Raw genomic sequence first — 9,821 nt, forward strand, 5'->3', positions numbered from 1 at the left:
GCGCTTGCTGCTGGGCAAGCCACCCTGCCGTTCTCAGCGTAGCTGCTTGAAATGTTGAGCGGACTCGAAACAGAACGAGGGCGTTGACAATAGCGGAAGGGTTCCATCGCGTACAAGTTTCCCATACAAGGGGCAAGATTTTTCAAGGAGAATAACCTTATATTAAAAAGGAATTGCTCAAGGTTCTGCGTGACATAGCTTTTCCATTTCCACGCGGATGGCTGTTGCGGCTGCGGACAGCATCGCCTCGCCTGGCTGACGGCGCCAGAGCATGGCTGATCGACGTAGCCTTCTTCTCTTGAGCCATCGCGACGAGGGAGTCAATGAGTTGACTTCAAAACCAGATTTGCACAGCTTGCACCCCCTACCTGGCGCGCCAAAGATGTCGGGGTTCAAGAACGACACCTATGGGATCACAGGGAATCCCTACTACGGTTTATGGGGCGCGGGGCTATGGAAAGAGTGGGTTTAGAAGATCAGCGCGGGGGAATTTTATCCAGGTTCGGGCCGCAAACGATGCGTAATACCCTAATCCTGCTTTGGTGTATATTTGGTGTTCTTGAGTTCTTGAACTAGCTGCTGTGCATGCCTAGCCCAAAAAGTCCGAATCCCTCCTCAGTACGCCTCAGGCCTCCTTTTATATGTTCAAGGGGCTGCCACAGTGGCGCACAGGAGGTGGAAAGTGTCTACAATGTACAAGTCTATCTCTAGGAACTGTAGGACAAATGCATTTAATGCACTGCCGACATGTCCTCTTGCTATATCAGGGATGGCAAGGAAGCTCATCTCGCCTGTCACCGCCTCGCCTCGCTTCGACGCGCGTCCAAGCTAACGAGGCATGCAGCACCACGCTGACTGGCTAGCTGCTGCGTGGGTGCGGTGGCAGAGTCTTCACGAAGATCTGCATGCCACCACGCAAGTGCTTGCCTAGTTGGCCTAGAAGCTGCATGCTGCCACGTAGGTGCGTTCCTGGCAGGCTGGGTGCCGCGTCGGAACGGCCATGGGGCAGTGAAACCTTGGTAGGTGCGGGCCTGGTTGTGACCGCGTAGATGTCCTCGGCAAGGGTCTAGCCGGGGCCCCAGCAAGGATCTTGTCGGGGTCTTGCGAGCGTCCCCAACAAGGGTCTTGCCGAGGGCCTTCGTCTTCTGGTTCTCATCTAGTCTTGTAGGCCTTTGTTCATCACAAAGATCTGCATGCCACCACGCAGGCGCTCCCGAGCCTTGGTCTTGATGTTGTCGATGGCGTCGTAATTCTTAGGCTCAAAGGTGGCGGTCTCGATGGTGTTGGGAAAGTTGCCCCGGCAAGGCTCTTGCCGGGGCAGCGTAGGTCCTTCCGGGCAAGGCTCTTGCCGAGGGAAACCCATCTTGTCCCTTTGCTCTTCGCGCCTCCAGCTTGAGCGCTGCTCGGGTAGGTTTGTATCTTCGCTTCCTCTGCCCCGCCAAGCGTGTCACAGGTGTGGCTACTACTACCCGTGCACAAGTAAAGGGGTACAGAAGTCCCCTGCTTTTGTACACCGACAAGAAGTATTCAAAATATCTAGATTCCTACAGACTGTTCTGTTTTGACAGATTCTGTTTTCTTTACGTTGTGTGCTTGTTTTGATGATTCTATGGTTCTCTTTAATGAGTTTTTGCCATAGAAAAGTTGGAATACAGTAGATATATTGCAAGAATAAAATATGAATTGGTTTGCTACAACACTTATATTAGTGATTTGCTTTCTTATACTAACGGATCTCACGAAGGTTTTGTTGAGTTTTGTGTGATTGAACTTTTCAAGTTTTGGGTTATCTTATGATGGATGAAGGAATAAGGAGTAAGAAGAGCCTAAGCTTGGGGATTCCCCGGCATCCCAAGCTATTATCCAAAGAGAGCAAGCGACAAAGCTTGGGGATGCCCCGAGTGGCATCCCCTCTTTCTTCTAACGACCATCGGTATTTTACTCGAAGCTATATTTTTGTTCGTCACATACTATGTGTTTTGCTTGGAGCGTCTTGTATGATACGAGTCTTTGCTTGTTTTATTTTGTGTTTTAAGTCTCGATTACTTGTTGGACACACCTATTTGAGAGAGGCATAATTATGACATGACTTGTTAGAATTGTTCTCTATGCTTCACTTGAATTTTTTATGAGCTAGGGATTTGCTCTAGTGCTTCACTTATATCTTTTTAAGTACGATATGCTTTAGTATTTTCGAAGAGATGCTCTCTTGCTTCACTTAGATTTATTTGAGAGTAAGTAAAATTTTCGAGAAATTCTCTCTTGCTCCACTTAATTTAATTTGAGAGAAATAAATTTTATGCTCATGATCTTCACTTATATTTGTTTGAGCTTATCGAAAGCAACATATGAAAATTAGTTCCAAAGTGATAGATATCCAAGAAGGATATAAAAAAACTTTCATGAAGATCATTGGACAAAATAAACTTGATTCCTAGTAATAGTTTTGAGATACGATGATGTGATATGTGAGTCATCTTGATGAGTAATTATGCTTTAGTAAGAATATTGGTGTTAAGGTTTGTGATTCCCTATGCAACCACGAAAGTCAATAATTATGCAATGAAATTATATCCTACTCATGGTGCATTATTCAGTGTTAATTATGCTTAATGCTTGCTTATGAGATTATTCTTTGCTTGGTTGGTCGCTTCTCAATCTTTTGCTAGCCCTCATTTTGCATTATATCACTACTTGTGCATCCAAAAACCTTTAAACCAGTTTTGCCATATGAGTCTACTATACCTACCTATATGCGGTATTCTTTTGCCGCGTTCAAAGCAAATTTGTATGTGCCATCTCTAATATTCAAAATAAATTTCTCTTTTGTGTGCTCGTACCGCTAACAAGGTGGTGAGGGGTGGCTAATATTTTCCATGCTATATGTGTTATTCTCACGATGAGTGTTTATTCACTTGTCATTGCACGAGAGTAAGGCAAAGGTATTAGGGATGCCCAGTCCCGAAATGAAAAATGAATTTACTTTGTGTTGTCAAATAATAAATTCCTTGGAAAGTGTTGGTATGGAAGGCACCCATGGATACAGTTAGCCATGGAAAGTAAAAGTACGGTGGAAAAAGGAATAAACTTTAATTTATGTTTGGGAACCGCCTATGATATATCTAGCATGGAGAGTGTTGGGAAATCTAAGTCGTTTTCGCTGGTGGGAAAAGTATGCCTCTCAAAATGTTTTTATCTCTCAATTTACGCTTTGAGCTCTAGCACTGCTACCTCTTGAGCACTGCGTTGGTTTTCCCTTGAAGAGGAAAGGGTGATGCAGCAAAGTAGCGTAAGTATTTCCCTCAGTTTTTGAGAACCAAGGTATCAATCCAGTAGGAGGCTACGCGCTAGTCCCTCGCACCTACACAAAACAAATAAATCCTCGCAACCAACGCGATAAGGGGTTGTCAATCCCTACACGGTCACTTACAAGAGTGAGATCTGATAGATATGATAAGATAATATTTTTGGTATTTTTATGATAAAGATGCAAAGTAAAATAAAAGGCAATGAAAACAGCTAAGTGTTGGAAGATTAATATGATGGAAGATAGACCCAGGGCCATAGGTTTCACTAGTGGCTTCTCTCAAGAGCATAAGTATTTTACGGTGAGTGAACAAATTATAGTTGAGCAATTGAAATAATTGAGCATAGTTATGAGAATATCTAGGTATGATCATGTATATAGGCATCACGTCCGAGACAAGTAGACCGACTCCTGCATGCATCTACTACTATTACTCCACACATCGACCGCTATCCAGCATGCATCTAGAGTATTAAGTTCATAAGAACAGAGTAACGCTTTAAGCAAGATGACATGATGTAGAGGGATAAATTCATGCAATATGATAAAAAAAACCATCTTGTTATCCTCGATGGCAACAATACAATACATGCCTTGCTGTCCCTACTGTCAGTGGGAAAGGACACCGCAAGATTGAACCCAAAGCTAAGCGCTTCTCCCATTGCAAGAAAGATCAATCTAGTAGGCCAAACCAAACTGATAATTCGAAGAGACTTGCAAAGATAACCAATCATACATAAAAGAATTCAGAAAATCCAAATATTGTTCATAGATAAACTTGATCATAAACCCACAATTCATCGGTCTCAACAAACACACCGCAAAAGATGATTACATCGAATAGATCTCCACGAGAGAGGGGGAGAACATTGTATTGAGATCCAAAAAGAGAGAAGAAGCCATCTAGCTAATAACTATGGACCCGAAGGTCTGAGGTAAACTACTCACACATCATCGGAGAGGCTATGGTGTTGGTGTAGAAGCCCTCCGTGATCGATGCCCCCTCCGGCGGAGCTCCGGAACAGGCCCCAAGATGGGATCTCATGGATACAGAAAGTTACGGTGGTGGAATTAGGGTTTTGGCTCCGTCTTTGATCGTTTGGGGGTACGTAGGTATATATAGGAGGAAGGAGTACGTCGGTGGAGCAACAGGGGGCCCATGAGGGTGGAGGGCGCGCCTGGGGGGTAGGCGCGCCCCCTACATCGTGGCTTCCCTGTTGGTTGCTTTATGTAGGGTCCAAGTCTCTTGGATCATCTTCGTTCTGAAAATCACGTTCCCGAAGGTTTCATTCTGTTTGGACTCCGTTTGATATTCTTTTTCTGTGAAACTCTGAAATAGGCAAAAAACAACAATTCTGGGTTGGGCCTCCGGTTAATAGGTTAGTCCCAAAAATAATATAAAAGTGAATAGTAAAGCCCAATAATGTCCAAAACATAAGATAATATAGCATGGAGCAATCAAAAATTATAGATACGTTGGAGACGTATCAAGCATCCCCAAGCTTAATTCCTGCTCGTCCTCGAGTAGGTAAATGATAAAAATAGAGTTTTTGATGTAGAATGCTACTACGCATAATTTCAATGTAATTCTTCTTAATTGTGGCATGAATATTCAGATCCAAAAGATTCAAGATAAAAGTTTAATATTGATATAGAAACAATAATACTTCAAGCATACTAACTAAGCAATTATGTCTTCTCAAAATAACATGGCCAAAGAAAGTTCATCCCTACAAAATCATATAGTTTAGTCATGCTCCATTTTCGTCACACAAGAATGCTCTCATCATGCACAACCCCGATGACAAGCCAAACAATTGTTTCATACTTTAGTACTCTCAAACTTTATAAACCTTCACGCAATACATGAGCGTGAGCCATGGATATAGCACTATGGGTGGAATAGATTATAATGATGGGGGTTATGTGGAGAAGACAAAAAAGGAGAAAGTCTCACATCAATGAGGCTAATCAATGAGCTATGGAGATGCCCATCGATTGATGTTAATGCAAGGAGTAGGGATTGCCATGCAACGGATGCACTAGAGCTATAAATGTCTGAAAGCTCAACAAAAGAAACTAGTGGGTGTGCATCCAACTTGCATGCTCACGAAGACCTAGGGCACTTGAGGAGGCCCGTTGTTGGAATATACAAGCCAAGTTCTATAATGAAAAATTCCCACTAGTATATGAAAGTGACAAAATAAGAGACTCTCTATCATGAAGATCTTGGTGCTACTTTGAAGCACAAGTGTGGAAAAAGGATAGTAGCATTGTCCCTTTTCATTTCTCTTTTTTTGGACCTTCTCCCTTTTTTTGGCCTTTCTCTTTTTTTATTGGGACAATGCTCTATTAAATGATGATAACCACACTTCTATTTATTTACAACTCAACGATTACAACTCGATACTAGAACAAGGTATGCCTTTATATGAATGCCTCCGGCGGTGTACCAGGATATGCAATGAACCAAGAGTGACATGTATGAAATAATTATGAATGGTGGATTTGCCACAAATACTATGTCAAGTACATGATCATGCTAAACAATATGACAAAGATGAACGTGTCATGATAAACGGGATGGTGGAAAGTTGCATGGCAATATATCTCGGAATGGCTATGGAAATGCCATAATAGGTAGGTATGGTGGCTGTTGTGAGGAAGATATAAGGAGGCTTATGTGTGAAAGAGCGTATCATATCACGGGGTTTGGATGCACCGGCGAAGTTTGCACCAACTCTCAGTGTGAGAAAGGGCAATGCGAGGGTACCGAAGAGGCTAGCAATGATGGAAAGGTGAGAGTGCGTATAATCCATGGACTCAACATTAGTCATAAAGAACTTGCATACTTATTGCAAAAATCTACAAGTCATCAAAAACCAAGCATTGCGCGCATGCTCCTAGGGGGATAGATTGGTAGGAAAAGACCATCGCTCGTCCTCGACCGCCACTCATAAGGAGGACAATCAAAGAACACCTCATGTTTCAAATTTGTTACATAACGTTTACCATACGTACATGCTATGGGACTTGCAAACTTCAACACAAGTATTTCTCAAATTCACAACTACTCAACTAGCACTACTTTAATATCACTACCTCCATATCTCAAAACAATCATCAAGCATCAAACTTCTCTTAGTATTCAAAACACTCATAAGAAAGTTTTTACTAATCTTGAATACCTAGCATATTGGGATTATTTAAGAAAATTACCATGCTATTTAAGACTCTCAAAATAATCTAAGTGAAGCATGAGAGATCAATAGTTTCTATAAAACAAATCCACCACCGTGCTCTAAAAGATATAAGTGAAGTACTAGAGCAAAACTATATAACTCAAAAGATTTAAGTGAAGCACATAGAGTATTCTAATAATTTCTGAATCATGTGTGTGTCTCTCAAAAGGTGCGTACAACAAAGATGATTATGGTAAACTAAAAAGCAAAGACTCAAATCAGACAAGACGCTCCAAGAAAAACACATATCATGTGGTGAATAAAAATATAGCTCCAAGTAAAGTTACCGATGGAAGTAGACAAAAGAGGGGATGCCTTCCGGGGCATCCCCAAGATTTGGCTTTTGGTGTCCTTAGATTATCTTGGGGGTTCCATGGGCATCTCCAAGCTTAGGATCTTGCCACTCCTTGTTCCATAATCCATCAAATCCTTACCCAAAACTTGAAAACTTCACAACACAAAACTTAAAGTAGAAAATCTCGTGAGCTCCGTTAGCGAAAGAAAACAAAAGAACACTTCAAGGTACTGTAATGAACTCATTCTTTATTTATATTGGTGTTAAACCTACAGTATTCCAACTTCTCTATGGTTTATAAACTATTTTACTAGCCATAGATTCATCAAAATAAGCAAACAACACGCACAAGATATGGAACCCCAAAAATTCTAAAATAAATTTCTGGACGTGAGGAATTTATCTATTAATCATATTCAAAAAGAATTAACTAAATAGCACTTTCCAAATAAAAATGACAGCAGTTCTCGTGAGCGCTAAAGTTTCTATTTTTTACAGCAAGATTAACAAGACTTTCCCCAAGTCTTCCCAATGGTTCTACTTGGCACAAACACTAATTAAACACAAAAAACGCAACCTAAACAGAGGCTAGATAAAATATTTATTAATAAACAGGAGCAAAAAGCCAAGAATAAAAATAAAATTGGGTTGCCTCCCAACAAGCGCTATCGTTTAACGCCCCTAGCTAGGCATAAAAAGCAAGGATAGATCTATGTATTGCCATCTTTGGTAGGCAATCCATAAGTGTCTCTCATAATAGATTCATAAGGTAATTTAATTTTCTTTCTAGGTAAGTTTTCCATGCCTTTTCTTAACGGAAATTGGAATCTAATATTTCCTTCCTTCATATCAATAATTGCACCAATCGTTCTAAGGAAAGGTCTACCAAGAATAATAGGACATGAAGGATTGCAATCTATGTCAAGAACAATAAAAATCTATGGGCACATAGTTCCTATTTGCAACAATAAGAACATCATTAATTCTTCCCATAGGTTTCTTAATAGTGGAATCCGCAAGGTGCAAGTTTAAAGAGCAATCATCAAAATCACGGAAACCTAACAAATCACACAAAGTCTTTGGAATCCTAGAAACACTAGCACCCAAATCACACAAAGCATAGCATTCATGATCTTTAATTTTAATTTTAATAGTTGGTTCCCACTCATCATAAAGTTTTCTAGGGATAGAAACTTCCAACTCAAGTTTTTCTTCATAAGATTGCATCAAAGCATCAACGATATGTTTGGCAAAATCTTTATTTTGTGTAGCAACCAGACCTCAAACGGTCCAATCTCTGTGTTCCGGTGTCATCCCTAGATCAGTAATGCTGACACCACATAGTACTTGAAGGATTTATAACAGAGTAACAATCACACACTTATTACATCAAGTGTCTCAATAGAGAACTTATTACAATAAATACGGCTTAAGGCCATCTAATAACGATAATAGCGGAAGGCTTGGAAGATAAGTGAGTCCATCAACTCCAACGGCATCACTGAGTATAGAATCACGACCTAAAACTCCTTAATCGTCGTCTGAAAAGTCTGCAACATTAACGTTGTAGCCCGAAAATGGGTCAGCACATGGAATATGCTGGCAAGGTAACACATAGAGAGTAATGGAATGAAACAGCTATACTATATGCATATTTGGCTGGTGGAAAGCTCTATGGTTATAGTTTTGCATAAAGCCAATTTTTCCCTACTGCAAAGGAATAAATTTGTTTAACTATCATGGTGGTTGTTAAACATTGAGAATGGTTGACAGCATTCTCAATCCCAATTAAGCATCATCGTTAAACAAACCCATCAAAATTAATCTTATAGTAACATGTTGAGATTCACATGATAATCTAGGTACTAGATACTCAAGATATCCATAACCAGGGACACGGCTAACCATGATTAGTTTATACACTCTGCAGAGGTTTGCGCACTTTCCCCACAAGACTCGATCGCCTCCATTTGGTTTCTCGCACTACACGGTGTTTGAGAAACGGATGACCGAGACATAGTCTTTCAGAAGCGCTAGCACCTTACGATGGGTAGACCGTACCACCTACATCCCCTACATCTGCTAGTCTACCACTGTAAGAGTTCGCATGACTTAGTCAACTATGCTAGAGCCCATAATAGCTTGTGGCTGCACACAAAAGTTTCTAGCATGAATAATCTCATGATCCCTTTGAGCCTGGGTGGCGGTCCAAAAGAAAACAGGCAATCCTGGAATACCTAGGTACCTCAATCCACCCAGATGTGTATTTAAGTTGCCACCTTATATAAACCATTGATTTAAAAATCTCACATCTGTCATGGATATCACTCACCCAATCCACGTCTACTAGCATAGCATAGCAATAATAAGCAAACGTAGAAGTAACTCCCAAAGGTTTGATAATAAACAGGTAATAGGTACTACCTCAACTACTTCCCAAACCCACAATTTAATTAGATCCTAATCATGCATTGTGTAAGGGTTGATCTAATGCAATAAAACAGGGTAGTAGAAGGTATGATCAAAGTGTTACTTGCCTTGCTGATGATCCGGGAAACCTAGTGATTCGAAGTAACAAGCGGTGCACTCCGGGTACTCTATCACAAACAAACAAGCATACAATAAGTACTCAACTAATGCACAGGTAAAACTCAAATAAGAGATCTAACCAGAAAGTTCAACTTAAGAACTCCGGTTGGCAAAAAGAATCAAATCGAACGAAGCAATGAAAGACAAACAGCAAAAAAAGGCTTCAATTACTATTCTGGATCTAGGGTAATTTTTACAGTGGCAAAAACTTGTTTGAGTTGATTAAACGGAAAGAGGGTTTCGAGACGAAACTCTAGGCGCTTGAATCGCCTGATTCCGATAAACGAGCGAGAAGTTATACTCAAACGAAAATCAGATCAGAAATCGCGATCAGAAAAATCGGGGATTTAATCCGAGAAAAAGAAAAACGACAAACAGTTTAACGAAC

This window comes from Triticum aestivum, chromosome 6A (assembly GCF_018294505.1).
Source record: "Triticum aestivum cultivar Chinese Spring chromosome 6A, IWGSC CS RefSeq v2.1, whole genome shotgun sequence".
Lineage (NCBI taxonomy): Eukaryota > Viridiplantae > Streptophyta > Magnoliopsida > Poales > Poaceae > Triticum > Triticum aestivum.